The sequence below is a fragment of the Patella vulgata genome, chromosome 4 (assembly GCF_932274485.2).
Source record: "Patella vulgata chromosome 4, xgPatVulg1.2, whole genome shotgun sequence".
NCBI classification, from domain to species: domain Eukaryota; kingdom Metazoa; phylum Mollusca; class Gastropoda; family Patellidae; genus Patella; species Patella vulgata.
Window position 1 is genome coordinate 4,982,497 of NC_065882.2, and position 16,465 is coordinate 4,998,961.

At 36.6% G+C, this 16,465-nt stretch overlaps 1 long non-coding RNA gene across 1 annotated transcript; it reads right to left on the minus strand.

Moving 5' to 3' along the window:
* Positions 1-1,207: 1,207 nt before the first annotated feature.
* Positions 1,208-7,448, minus strand: LOC126817411 (uncharacterized). The gene is made up of 3 exons (XR_007679000.2): positions 6,734-7,448; positions 5,612-5,812; positions 1,208-2,952 (listed from the first exon to the last, which is right to left on the minus strand). It is a non-coding gene; the product is annotated as an uncharacterized LOC126817411 (long non-coding RNA).
* Between the last annotated feature and the right edge of the window lie 9,017 nt (positions 7,449-16,465).

Below are 16,465 nucleotides of genomic sequence, written 5' to 3' on the forward strand. Positions count from 1 at the left end.
TTGGTTATTTATATTAAAATAAAGACAACTAATGGAATATCCGAGCCATCGATCAGTTCTAGGAGAATTGTCAGTGTCACCGAAACCTTGTAAACACTCTTAACAATCAGTCTATAGCTTTATGACTCCTTTGAAATATGGAAGACCAAATGGGACAATATTCATGATTCTTGTTTCTACATTCCAGTTTGAACATTTTAGACACGAACGCAACATTCTAAACTAATGATTCTTGTTTCTACATTCTCATGTCAACATTTCATGCACATAATCAACATTTTAAACAAAAAATTGACTTTATGTTTCATTTTCGGCGTTTTATCGGTAACTTTTATATATCATTAAATATTAGATTTCTAATCTATAGTCTGTATCAAAGTTGTACACATACGCTAACGCCCTCTGGTGTAATAATGTTGATAAATTCATGATATTTTTCTGGACATTTTCAAGACTTTTTGAAACGTAGAAAATATTTTCATAAGAGTTCAAATTCCAGAATTTTTTTTGCTACTTTCAGAAACCAATGAATTGATTTCTTTGTCGTGTAAAATTAAGAAATTATTTTTTAATTTTAATATTTAATGATATATAAAAGTTACCGATAAAACGCCGAAAATGAAACATAAAGTCAATTTTTTGTTTAAAATGTTGATTTTGTGCATGAAATGTTGACATCAGAATGTAGAAACAAGAATCATTAGTTTAGAATGTTGCGTTCGTGTCTAAAATGTTCAAACTGGAATGTAGAAACAAGAATCATGAATATTGTCCCATTTGGTCTTCCATATTGAAATACATAATAACATTCTGTTACTTTCTGTATGGGGCCATTCAGTCCCTGGCAACGGTATTGTTAATTTTACTTTCGTTTGTATACAGCACATAAACAATTGACATTTTAAATTAAAGAAGACTGTGGGCTCACAATCCTGATATTATAAAGGGAAATAAAACGTCTGATAATCATTATTTACGGTTTTCACAGATCACCCTCAAGATTCACCTAATGTATTGTAACCAAATATCGCAAAACATTCAGGTCCGGGGATGTCAAATTAGAACTTTTGTCGTTATTTGATTCTTGATAAATACATTTTTACTGGCTTATCAACAACATTAAAGGTCATATTCACCAAAATTCAAACACAATCGATTCCGTTAACCAGGGGTCAAAATACAACATCAACAGCGAAAATATAACAGACAGCTTTTATTTAATTCTAAATATTATGACAAAAACCCAACAATATTTACAGTATATCAATTAAACCTGATCACATTATAACTCACTATATGATGCATCTACGATAAATCAAGGCCTTGCGTGAGCCTGAACCATGGATGCAAGGAGCTCGGATTTTCGATCCCTGCATTGGCCGAGAAAGTTCATCCAGATTTTCCGGTATGGTTCCCCCTTGTCAGTGATGCAGGACGGTGGGCCTAACAAGGACAGCTGTCTAGTCGTTCGGATGGGACGACAAACTGATGTCCCGTGTACACATTGGCGTGCACGTAAAAGATCCCTTGACAGTTGGAATTCAATATAAGAGTAGGCCATAGTGCCGTTGTCCGGGCAAAATTTCCCTCATATCACACTGTATGGCGTATGCCCGTCGGAGCAGAACAGTAGGACGTTAAACCCCATTCATTTCATTATATTACATTACATTCACAAGTGGTCGCCTGTCCAACCTCGTGGGTTTTCTCTGGGTACTCCGGTTTCCTCCACTACTAAAGACCCCTACGCGAAAGCGAATTAATGAAATAAGATTAAACCATATGTTAGTCCCGAAATGACCTAGTTTGTGTCGAGTGGACGTTAAACCCCATTTCTCTCTTTCTCTTACATTCACAAGTAATATATTGACATAAGAACGACTGACTTAAAGTTATAGCTACGTTAATGTGATGAACATTAGTTTTGTGCGATTCATTTCAGCTGATATAAGTTACGCGTCCGCTTTCATCTGAGGTGATTTCGCAGACAAGTATTTCCCAGGAGACCTCCCAGAAAAGCCATTCGTGAATGAGAGTGTAGCATAACGGGAAAATAGAGCAGCGAGTAGGAAATATAACCGCCTCCATTTTCTTGGTTAATGGCGCCATCGTGCCTTGTGAGATACAATGGTGATGGACCATTCCATTCCGAAGTTGCACCCAAGTCGCGGGGGGTTATATAATCGCATTCTCCATCAGCGATGTCTGTCGCTAGTATTTCAAAATAATGCTGGATGAGAGAAAAAGAGAGAGAGAAATGGGGTTTAACCTCCACTCGACACAGACTAAGTCATTTCGGGACTAACATATGGTTTAATTTTATTTCAATAATTCGCGTGCGCGTAGGGGTCTTTAGCAGTGGGAGGAAACCGGAGGATCCGGAGAAAATCCACGAGGTTGGACAGGCGACCCTACTCCTTGTCACGTACAACCTGGGAATCGAAACCATACCAGTTGACTCAATGACAGACCTTATGATACAACGCGCACATGACACAACGCGTACGCGCTAACAATTCGGTCACCCCCACCCCCCAATAATTAGAATATTAAAAATAAATCAAAAGTTCAAAGTAGTTTTAATGAATCAATTAATTTGACACTTAATGTATCCCCAGGGATGGGAACGGAATGGGATTAATGTGCATTGAAGTAGTTGATTTCACCTCTAATACGGGCGATTCACATAGCTAACAAACTTTTATTGAAGCGGTGCCTCGGTTGCAGACCACGTAACTTAAACTGTTGATATAAGTATTTAACGCGGGGTGAACTATTATAGGCGATATTATAATCATATGTTGGATTTCTCACAAATAAACGGTAACTGTGTATTACAGTCGACCTGTTGAAAATCTCCACCACGATTTAAGACATCACATTTTCCGTCTGGGGCTGTACTGGTTGCATTGGTAGGCGCTACATAAAAATTGTCTGGACCACTCATCAATTCTGAAAATAAAAGAAACCATGCAATAAGTTAAAATATACATATATATCATCATTGTAAAAACACAAAATAGTTTTATTTATGTCCGAATAAATCAGCAAGAATTAAAAGGAGCCAAATCTCTAATATTTGGGACCTAGAGATTGACACAAATCAGTCACAACGCATATAATAATGTAATATGAATGTATATAAATTGATTTACATTCAATCGTTTCTGTTTTTACTCTAATTTCAAATCAGTTATGTTCAGCGAAATACGCCAAAGTCTCAATCAAATGGAATTCTCTAGCGTCTGGTTATTCCAGTCTACACCGAAAGTATTTATTGCACATGCTCTCCAGATGTTTGACTTGACTTGTGGAATATGGCCACTCTCGTTCTTCGAGTCCCTTGTTACAAATAGCGCCGAAACGCATTATGATACACGATTCGTGTACCAATTGTAAAATGTTTATTTGGTTTTAAATATTGGATACCAGAAGCCCATCTTTTCCATTTCAGATCACATCATTGTTGATTTAAATTGACAAATTAATGTCGAAGACTTTGGATGATATTAAGTTAGAGACTTAGTTACTTTAAGGTGTGTTGTGGCTCCAATATAATAGTACTGAGATCATTCGGCATGAAGTACGGAAGGTGACATTATGGCCATTATGGTTATTACAATCATTTACCGTATAAGAACTAATAATAACTATACACGAAAACACATACTTATGGAAAAACAGCTACTTATTGATTTGGGCGACCCAACACATACAATCCAACCCACGACACAGACTAAAAACGTATAAAACTCTTGCAGTCAACCTCCCGATAGAAAAAAAAACCACGCAAACTTATTGAGGCCATACACATTAAAAAAAAACCCCGAAAAACAAAACAGCCCAGACCTTAATCGCGACACAGGGCTATTCCTGCCTAGTACTTATGATGGACTTCTTAAATAACCTAAATATTGTGTTTTTCGCCACCTCTACTTATTCTTCAGTACTGTGGAAAAGACAATCTTTTTCATTTTTCTAATATTATTATCAATATTATCTTTTATATCTACTCTATTTTTTAGTTGCTTCAAGTTAACTACCATTATCTAAACAAATCATGGTATATCATAATTGTATAGTAGGTACTATTCCATTCTGTCGGTAGTATTGTATCTTTCATCATAGCTACTTAATTGCTTAAAGCGAGAATTTCATATTTTCTAAGAAAGTCAAAACATAATTATTTCTATGTCTTTTGCTCAATAGGTTGTCAACTCACTATTATACGATCATAGGTATCATTCACACACTTAGAAATCATTCACCCCGGAAATAAAACCACAATTACCTCCCTTGCTTTTCTACCCCCCCCCCCCATGGAATAGCTATCTTCAAACGTATGAATTTGAAGTTGAAAATGATATTTTTGCCAATTTCTCAACTGGCAATAGTGAATTATAGGATTAATAGGATTATTCTTTAACAAGGTAGGATTGTTTATAGATACCATCTATTTTAAGGCTTTATTTTAATACATTTTAAAAATATTACTTAAAAATATGAAATTATCACTTTAACTTTACTCAATGGCTACACTTAAGCTTCGTGTTAATTAGTTTGTGTAGAATAACCCCCTTTGATCTTGTTGTCCTGTATGGTTTCATGAATTGTTGTTGTAGTCTTTCTGTATATATTGATCTCATAATTCTTGTATTACATGTACTGTATTAGCTTGATAACGTTGAGAGAATACTCTTCAAAACGTTGCCCAAATATATTAAGTTCCATAAGTATGTGTTTTTCTTTATTGCTCTATCCAGTTAATAAATGCCTCTCAAAGATTAATAATAACGAGATTTCGTATCGGATATTCTCAGAAGATGTGTTCTCGAGTCTGTTCTCCCAACCTCTAGCCATTCCATCAAACGATCCCAACGTCACTATCAGCAGACAAGCCAACAGCCAACAGTGATACCCCTGCATGTATTTTACGAGATACTTTCCATACGTACCAATCTGGTTAAAATACAGATCCTATTTCGTTTCGTTTTTTCATAGTTCAAAATTTCGTTTTACTTGTCTTTACTACACTAGGATCCGGAAGAGTTGTTCTATAACAGGCGTTTTAGTTTGATGTGATGATACCAACACTAGATAATCTCTTGGCTAGGATTCACTCAATCTGATTAAAATACAGATCCTATTTCGTTTCGTTTTTTATAGTTTAAATTTTTTTTGATAGGACAGCACTAGAATCTGGAAGAGTTTTGGTTGAAGTGGGGGATAAGCCAATGAAACGGTCTGTTATATAAATGTCTGACGTCATAGGTCAAAAGCCGCGCGTGCGACCCCTGACACGCGCTTCGAGTACAACTTGTCAGATCTTCATGTAGTGTAGGCCATCGAAAGTATAAAAAAAAACGAAACGAAATATAGATCTGTGTTTTAATCAGATTGCGTGCGTACCAAACATGCCATACATAACTAATCTATAATATTTTAGTGGGTCTTCATCTTTAAAGGACTACCAGGCCATTATTTAAATTTTCCTATAAGTATTCAAAATGACTATAGACTTGGTTTGGGACCACAAATAAAATTTGATAATATTGAATTAGAGATTTAGCTACTTTGAAATCAATGAAAAATGCTTCAAAAATAAACTTACTTGAATTTGTATTGAGTAAATTTAAAACAGTCGCCATCTTGTCATTAGTATCTATGGTAACAAAGATGCCACCCTCCACAGTGCATACGTCAAGGGCTTGGTCACGTGTTTTATGGCTTTCATAATGGAATCTCAAAGCCAGATCAAGATCATCGTGCCATCTGTAGCCTTGTGGCAATAATACATTTTTGGAAACCACAACTAAAAAAAGAAAATATTAAACATACACTATGCAAGAGCCAAATCTGCCTATTTGCAGATCTTCGTTAGGCCTGAAATGTTATCTAAATTATTAATTAGACATTAATTAACATATCCAAACCATAATCAACTCTCGATGTCATGTTATATGTGGGATTTCCACTGGATTTGAATCCGATTTGCTGCTCAACGCTCATTGATGATTAAATCCAAAAACGGATAATCGACACTATTTTTTTTTATCGTACCGACTTTCGTAATGATGATCGAGGCTAGGCTTAAAATTCAACACCTAATATCTCGGTTCAGAGAGGAGCAATTTGACTGTAAATGTCAACATATTATATTTACGTTATCTATGTTTTATTTATTATAGCAAGAATAGTCAACAACTCTTTATCTGATCTCCCATAATGAATTTAAAAGCAGTTTTTATTATGTACCATTTACCCGCAATTAGTCTAATTTCTATCTGTCATGGGATAAAAGTCAAAAAGTTGAACTGGCCATGCAGTGTGCTATGAGGGAAATTTTGTCCGAACAGCGGCACTACGGCCTACTGTTATATCGAATTCCAACTGTCAAGGGATGTGTACACGGGACCTCGGTTTTTCTTCCCACCCGAACGACTAGACAGTTGTCCTAGTCAGGCCCTCCGCCCTGCACCACTGTCAAGGGGAACCCACGTAGGAAAATCCCGATGAACTGTCTCGGCCAATGCAGGGATCGAACACACGACCTCCAGGCTATCGAGTCAACGTCTTACCCACCGAGCCACCGTGGCTCCAGAGGCAAAAGAAACAAAAATATAATCACAAAAGGATAAAGAAAGCGCATTCAAATAGAACGGTCCACACGAAAAATAAAAAAAATAAATTTGTTAATTTAGACTTGAGATTTGATCATTGTACGTATACTTACGCTCTTTGACAGTAAAGTGGTAAAAATGTGACATTGGGCTACTAATTGCTATAATGTCATCGGTGGCTTTCTCCCCCATCAACATGCAGAACGATAACAATTTACTGTAGGAGAAGGCAGCACAAGTGACGTCCTTCAAGCACAACATGTAACACTGGACTTCCCGAGTTATTCCCAATGTTGGGTTGACGGGAGGCATTAGACCTTCCATAGGAGCATATCGCACAGCATCGTAGTTCCTCACCCGTGATTCACTTAAAATATTTTGTATACAGAACACAAATATTAGAGTCACACATGTTGGATGCACGAAATGCATTGTTGTGATATTCCAGTTTTTTGTGTTCCGATAGTAAAGACAAACCTTCGAACAAGACAAACTACACAGACATTGTAAGACATGAACAACAAATATCAAATCAAGTGAATGGATCCAGGGTCTCGCCGTAAGGGTCCACTGCGCTGTTTTCAATCGATGTGGTTGTCAATTAAGCTGAATTCATATCAAAAAATCAATCTGGATATCGCAACGATTTTATGAGAGAAAATCATTCTTTATATTAAAATAATTACCGTAAACAGACGTTTTATTTTTAAATTTTATCAAATAAAACACTTAATTAATTTTCAGAGAGCTAGTTTATAAAATCACTACAACGAAAGAACAAGTTGCCGTAAAAGAATTCATTACAATTTCGTTGCCTCAATTCAGACGAACATTAATTAAAAAATTAATGGAACGTAGTCCCCCATCCTGCCGTTACCGATGCGATACCAGTTATAAATCGAAGCAAAGATCGACAGCCACTTGTTTTCATGTAGTATCCATTAACAGGGATGGGTTATGAAGAACACAATTAACTTAATTGATAGAAGTTGACATTTTCTGACTTCCTGCTACACTTTTGTCTGATATTGATTAACAATCAATCCATTTTGATCCTTAATTAAACTCATTGCCTACCGGATGCCACGGTGAGCTCAGTGACTAAGAAACTGGCTGAACACAGGGGTCATTCACATGATAAAATTCGATAAAATGTATTACTACGCGACATTTCGGCAAGGCTTCTCCGGTCTTTACCAATTACCTGGAGTGGGGGAGGGGGTGGGTATCGATATTGCTAAGACAATCAAAACTGAAGTATCCACTAAAATTTAAATTTTATCTTTAGTTAAGATTGCAAGAAACAGGGCCAAGGTGTGTGTTTCAATAAGCCGAAGGTTGAATTTCATTGTTGATGACATACAAATAAAAGTACACGAAGAGTACCTAGAACAAAGTTTTCAGGTATAAATTGTTTCTGCCACTGCAAAGAGATCCTACTACCTATGAAATAGTCATTCACAGTGAGTCGCCCAGGAAATTTTGAGGGGTGTTTTTGTCAAATCAACCGTGTTTTATTGACCAAAGAACCCTTAAGTATGTCACAATTTAATTTAGCTGTTGTTTCTTACATTGCCGATCCTCTTTCCCGCTACATATGCCAAAGTTGACATAGGTAAAGACAACTGCCTAGTAGTTTGGGTTTGTGAATTGCAGGCTGGGCATTTTACTCATTCCCGTGAATGTCCAGTAAGGCAGACAGATAAAATAATTCTAAAGAATATTTCTGAGCGGAAAATACAATTATTTTGATGTTCGAAAGCAGGTGGATCTAACTGCAGGGGAATATTTCGCAAGTGTAAGCATCTCAAGGACATTGGATCAAAGTAAGTATATACCATTGCCAGACGTTACATCATTTCATCCGCCAACCGGGTATATATGGTATATAGACGTTTTTAGCGAGACACGTTGTTGTTTTTTTAAGTTGGGTGGGGTGGATGGCCGAATGGTTAGCACGTGCGCGCTGTATCACGAGGTCTGTCATTGAGTCAACTGGCGTGGTTTCGAATCCCCGGTTGTACGTGAAAAGGAGTAGGGTTGCCTGTCCAACCTCGTGGGTTTTCTCCGGGTCTTCCGGTTTCCTCCCACTGCTAAAGACCCCTACACGCAAGCGAATTATCGAAATAAAATTACACCATATGTTAGTCCCGAAATGACTTGGTTTGTATCGAGTCTCTCTATATATTAGTCTGTGTCGAGTGGACGCTAAACCCCATTTCTCTCTCTGAAAGTTTTATTTGTATATATAATTTGATTTTCCGTTTTTTTTATATATATATTAATGTGATATTGAAGACGGGCAAATGGAATAAACGTGTATTTAAAAAAAACAAAAAAACAAATGATTGATTATTGACAATTATTCTGATGAGCAAAGCATGTTATTTAGTTCCACGATAACAATTGATTTAACTCTAAGGTTTGTTAAACAGGGAAAAATATACAAATCATCGATTTAAACGGTCTTTAGGTTAAATTATCCCGCGTGGAACACGTGCAATGGATTGGCATGTCCATGACCTAGTCATCTTGTATATTGATAATAATATAAATAAATTGATACAATTACAAGGGGTGGATGGCCGAATGGTTAGCACGTGCGCGCTGTATCCTAAGATCTGCCATTGAGTCAATTGGTGTGGTGTCGATTCCAAGGTTGTACGTGACCAGGAGTAGGGTCGACTGTCCAACCCCAACGCGCAAGCGAATTATTTAAATAATATTGAACAATATGTTAGTCCCGAAATGACCTACTTTGTGTCGAGTGCACGTTAAACCCAATTTCTCGATACAATTCAATACAACCTATATAACTCAGATCTGCTCCGGGCATACGCCATACAGTGTTCTATGAGGGAAATTTTGCCCGGACAGCGTCACTACGGTCTACTCTTATATCGAATTCCAACTGCCAAGGGATCTTTTACGTGCACGCCAATGTGTACACGGGACCTCGGTTTGTCGTTGGAATTCGATATAAGAGTAAGCCGTAGTGCCGCTGTCCGGGCAAAATTTCCCCTCATAGCACACTGTATGGCGTATGCCCGTCTTCATTAGCCCAGGTTAGGAGCAGAACAGTAGGACGTTAAATTTCATTTCGTTTCATTTCTGTATTTACTATATAATTATAGCATCGGTGTAACTCGGTGTATTCGGTTTTTAAAACCAAAGCAACACTGTCTGGTTATTATCAAGCTTAATTATTGTTTGGAGTAGCGCTATTTAACGTATCTTTGATTTCAATAGCAAAATGAATTCATGTGTTGATTGATTATCGGACGAAAGGAACCTATACAATATTCCAACAGATATAGATTTCCGATAGGCTCACATTAAAACATATTGATCAAAAAATTTTATTAAAATCATTATATACGTTATGGCCATTTAAGGTACATTTCAAGTCGCGATCTTGAATGTCTTTATTTTGGATTCAAATGTTATAAAAACTGTTATTTAGACTATGCACATGACAAGCCCATAATCAGCTCTTGCCCACTGTATCATAAGGCATGTCATTGAGTCAACTGGCGTGGTTTCGATTCCCCAGTTGTACGTGATATGGAGTAGTAGGGTCGCCTGTTTAACCTCGTGGGTTTTCTCCGCCCGCCCCCTGCTAAAAGACCCCTACGCGCAAGCGAATTATTTAAATAAAAGTAAACCATATGTTAGTCCCGAAATGACCTAGTTTGTGTCGAGTGGACGTTAAACCCCATTTCTCTCTTATTATTTATTATTGAAATAAAATTAAACCATATGTTAGTCTCAAAATTAAACCATATGTTAGTCTCGAAATTAAACCATATGTTAGTCTCGAAATTAAACCATATGTTAGTCTCAAAATGATCCATTTCAATCAATATTGATGTGGTTATCTTGCCGTGAAAATATGGAATCCGAATATCCAATATTTAAGACATAACGGGCATCTTATAATCAGTACGTGAGTCATGTATTCTGTGGTTTCGGGCGCCATTTGTAATGAACACAGAAAAGCACATCCTTCAAGACAATGCGGAAGTAATTAGTAATGTATGATTCACAAACTACGAATTATTAAACGTGAACAATGAACTAAGAAGGAGGAAATGACTGTTCACGTATTTCTTCGAAGCATATTGTTTAGAAATTACAATATTAAAAAAGAAATAGATATAAATCACTTTTTATACATTCATGTTACATTAAAGATACATTATGGGAGATTTGATAAAGGGCTGGCAGTTCTCACTATAATAGTAAACAAGCGGTTGCCATGCAAGATACGCCCACATTTTGCAAGAGATGGCCAGAGAACGAGCTAAAAAAAATAATGTGATTTTTTGTATAATCAGGGGCCATAATCCAGGAAGGTATGGTCTGATATGCGCGAGATCTTTGGGTTATGAACATATATTTCAAGTTTCACCAAAATCGGATAAACAGTGTGACATCTAGAGAGTCCACAACCTTTGTATTACATACTTTTACACAATTTGCGTACAAAGAGCGGCCATTTTTGTTGGGCCGTTTCATTTCAATTTTTCCGAAATTTAAATTCAACCTTCATTATGATGGAATGGTGATATATTTAAACGGTTTTTAAAATCGGAAAAAAGATTCCGATCTCTCTGGAATCCACAAGCTAAAAATGAAAATGTGGGCGTATAAAAACTAGATAATGTAAAGGTAGTTTTCTGAAAATTTCAGTCAAATTGATCCATTATGAACAGAGAATTAAGCGTTAACAGAACACAGTTTTTATGGGATACAATCACTAGTTTTATTCTAAATGCACGACGTTTCGACAAGTATCCTCTTATCGTTATCAAGCACAATGACATTTAGTAAACTTGAGGTCAATATATACATAATTCATAGTGAAACGGGGTGTTCTCACTTTCCCAGCAGCTATTGTTTTCCAGGTACAATCATTGGACCAGTACTAATTAGGGTAACAATGTCGTTAACACTAGTCTTTTTCATATCAATATTAACCACTTTACATAAAAGTTATTTTATTAACAAATTTAGCATGTACATATATATTTTTTTTTCATATCAATATTAACTACTTTACATACAAGTTATTTTATTAACAAATTAAGTATTGTACATGTATATTTAAAATCCGACTAAATGTGCTATCGAATTTCCGTATTCATATAAAGTCCTCTTGGTAAACTGCTGGAATTGGCTTAGAATCTGCTTTAACCGATTCTTCCATTGCTGATAAAAACATGTCAACTTTTAATTTGGTTGGATCAGCTTGATGATTATGGATGTTTCTGTAGGTAGTAACCAGGTCATTCCCGGTATTGCAAGTAGCAGGGCTTTTACGGACAGTACACCGCCAGTGAATGGTGGCTCCTTTATAATTATCATAAAGTAGGCTTCGAGTACCTCTCGAGTTTGGAATGGACCTAACGTTTACCTGTGCATTAGCCATTTTGGAATGAGATACACTTTGAACTTTCAACTATTTAATAAACTTTTATCACAAACAGTGTTCATCGTAATTAAGTATAAAATTAAACTGCATATGAACGAAAAATCAGACAGTGATTTATAGTTCACACATGTCATTGGTTCAAATTGAACTGTTCATGCAATAATTAAAACAGAGTATAACTCACTAATCTATAACTAATCCGCTTAATAAATAGGGTTAATCTGCTGGGAAAGTGAGAACAAACCAGTGAAACCATCAACATGGATTAAAATAACAATAACAAAAATAATATAAGAGGTAAAGGATATTTAACAAAAACAACAAGCACAACAAGGTAATTAGCTGGCTGAATAAACTCTAATACACGAGTAGGGGGTTATTAACTAGTATGAGGCCCTTCAAAGGGTGCTATGAATAAACAGGGTCAAGCTGATTAGACACAGATAGTGAGACCATATATGCATGAAATTAAATATATGGATTTATAAATACAAATATAACAATACACAAATAATGGACAGGTTTGGGATAATCTATAATAGCGAAAACTTAACAATCAAAAAGGGAGAGGGGAATTTTAATACAACCAAAGGTGCTAAATTACCACAGTTAAATTATATTATGCAGATTAATAACATCATCATATGCCCTGGGGATGTAAAGCCCTAAGTCCCTATTAAGTTCAGGTGAATATCTTCTGATGTTTATAGCTTCTAGGATCTTCCTGGTTTTTGTTCTGTTGGTTGGCAGTGAGTATTTGTACCTCATTCAATTTAACTCGATGGTTCTGTAGATGTTCTGCTATGGCTGAATTATTAGTGGCAGCTTTGGACCTATGTTCTGTTATTCTTTTTTCAATTGGTCGTTTCGTTTCCCCAATGTATGTTTGATTACAGGAACAAGTTACTTGGTAGACGACTCCTTTGGGTTGAATCGGGACAAAAATGAAATGAAATGGAGTTTTATGGCACGTCAGCTCCAACCGGGCTATATGGTGCTAAACACATGGTGACTTTGACGAGACAAATAAAATCAATATCACATAAATATATTTATATACATAAATAAAAACAAGTATCACAGACAATGTTGTTAAAAATAAATACAAATAAATATAAGTCCTTTATGTATATAAATAATTAAAAACAAAAATACGGATATATATACAATTAAAATTTGTAATAAAAGTTTCTCTCTTTTGAAAAGATTAACAATTTTCCATACAGCTCCGGTTGAGCAAATAATTGATGTAGTGACTGGCAACGGTAATAGTTTGATCTTACATAAAAAAGTATGACCAATACGAGAGCGACACAAAACAACTTCATCCATCCTGTTGGTTCTATAGGAGTTTGGCCAGTCTCCTATGAGAGGTTTAATGTGATGAAGTTTATTTTTGTCTGCAAGATCCCAAGACCGTTGCCAGCGGTCATATATAAAAAAATTTATAGAAAATTTAAAATCATTGAAAGGTATTAAAAATTGAGATATGGGAAGATCTAAAGCAGACTTGGCAGCCAAATCTGCTTGATCATTCCCTTTTATATCCATGTGACTGGGGAGCCAGCAAAGGACAATATCCTTGCTGATACTCTCGAAAGATAGTAGCAGACGATAAATGTCTGCTACTAATGGGTGATCAAGTTGTTTATTATTTATTGCTTGGAGAGAGGACAAAGAATCAGTAAAGATGATATGTTTTAAATAAGGTGAGGATCGAATGAACTCCAGGGCCTGCAGTATAGCCTGGAGCTCAGTTGTAAAAATAGAAGCTGCAGGTGAAAGACGAACAGGTATGGTCTCAGATGGCGTCACAGTAGCCGAAGCTACCCGATCATCATCTTTCGAGCCATCTGTATAAATAGGAGCATAATCACCATATTTAGACCTGAACTCTCGAAAGAAAGACTTAAACACCGTGGAGCTAGTATCATTCTTTTTATGTTGTGTTAGATCGAAATCGATCTTAGGTGGAGATATAACCCACGGTGGAGTCCTAAACAAATGGGTATTCGCAATACTGTCATGGCTGATTCCAGCTCCAGACAAAAGGGGTTGTATGCGAATACCAAATGAATCGGGACAATTGGTTGTAGCTTACCATTGGCTTTGAGTATTTGTTTCAGGGTGGTGGGGACCGAGAATGTGGTATCGATGTTTGATTTATTTAGTAGATTGCTCACTTTGTATGTTAGATTACCATAATGGGGGATTTTTCGGGTTTTTGACGATCTGTCCTGGTGATTATTGTTTCATTAATCTACTTATTCACTAGTGAGGGGGGGGGATAATTATTCAAGTTACAAAAAACATGGCGTAAATGGTCCAATTCTTCCTGCAGTAATTCGGGTTCGCAAATGGTAATTGCGTTGAATGCTAGGTTGGATATAAGGGCTCTTTTAATATAGTGGGGATGACTGGAGTTGTAATTAATATATTGGTATGTGTGGGTTGGTTTGCGGTATATTTTAGTTTTCATTTGATTATTCATTTTTATAACTTGTACATCTAAGAATGGTAGGGTTTCATCTTTTTCATTTTCGATAGTAAATTTAATTCTGGGATGCTGTTTGTTCAGGTGTTCTAGTAGGGACATTGGTTCATCATTTTCTTCAAGGACCACAACCGTATCACCGACCTTGCGAAGCCAAAGAATTGGAGTAATGGGAGGGGTTCTAGCGCACACTTTCAAATTCTGTTATGATAATTTCAGAGATTAAGGGTGATAAGGGACTGCCCATAGGCAAGCCGTTGACTTGATTATATACTCAGCCAAATTAAAAACTTGACACTGCTGAATTTCAACAAATCTAGTCCCAAAAATCCCGAGTGTCAAGTTTTTAATTTGGCTAAGTATATATGTCGTCACCCCAGGTGAAGAATATAGAATCAAGATGCTGTCGGTTGATAACTGAGTTTCTAGGGGTACTTCTAACTCATTTATTCGGGTGCGGAGGATTTCAATGGCTTCTTGACGGGGAACGTTGGTAAACAGGTCTATCACATCGTACGACACAATCAGATAAGAGGATACTTGTCGAAACGTCGTGCTTTTAGAATAAAACTAGTGATTGTATCCCATAAAAACTGTGTTCTGTTAATGTGTTTCCGATGGCTAAATGCCACTTAAAGATTATGAGAATTAAGCGTTTGAAATTTCGGCCTAGCCTCGATCATCACTACTAAAGTCGGTACGATAAAACATAGTCTCGATTATCCATTTTTTGATTTAATCAGAGGCAGCATCGAGGGTTGATTATGGTCTGGATATGTTAATTAATGTCTAATTAATAATTTAGATAACATTTTGGGCCTTAAGCAAGACCTGCAATTGTCAGATTTAGCTCTTGCATAATGTATGCCTAATTGTGCTTTAAGATCCATTTTAATCTACTTTAAAATTCCAAAGAAGAGACATAAGCCCTTTAATCAATTATACCATTAATTAACCATGTCAATTAATCAATTGGTCTTATATCCAGCTCGCTGATAAACAAGTGAACTGTGATGGCTGTCACCATGGTATTGAAGAGAATATTAACCACAACAAAGATACATGATCAACAATATTCTCCACTGATACCATTCCCATAACACCCGAATAAAAAAACCCATAAACAAACGTCACATGTTATGATCGTTGAAACATGCTCCGGACCTATTAATCGAACATATACCATTCCCATAAAACCCCGAATAAAAAACAAAAACACAAACGTGATGATCGTTGAGAAATGAAATAAAATGGGGTTTAACGTCCTACTGTTCCGATTCTAAACTGGGCTAATGAAGACGGGCATACGCCATACAGTGTGCTATGAGGGAAATTTTGCCCGGACAGCGGCACTACGGCCTACTCTTATATCGAATTCCAACTGCCAAGGGATCTTTTACGTGCACGCCAATGTGTACACGGGACCTCGGTTTTTCGTCTCATCCGAACGACCAGACAGCTTTCCTTGTCAGCCCCTCCGTCTGCATTTTAGATAAAGAACTGGACCAGAAACATGAATAATGATCATCATCCTTTTCTACCCAAAAGGTCCATCCCCAAAACGCTCGATTAATAGATCGCGAACATGTGTCAACGATCATGATTGTTTGTTTATGTTTTTTTATTCGGGTGTTATGGGATTAGTATCTGTTCGATTAATAGATCGGGAACATGTGTGAAACGATCATAACATTTGTTTGTTTTTATTCGAGCTTTATGGGATTAGTATCTGTTCGAATAATAGGTCCTGAGCACGGGGATCACGTGGCTTAGTGGGTAAGACGCTGGCTCGCTAGCCTGGAGGTCGGGTGTTCGATCCCTGCATTGGCCGAGAAAGTTCATCCAGATTTTCCATCGTAGTTCCCCCTTCTCAGTGATGCAGGACGGAGGGTCTGACAAGGACAGCTGTCTAGTCGT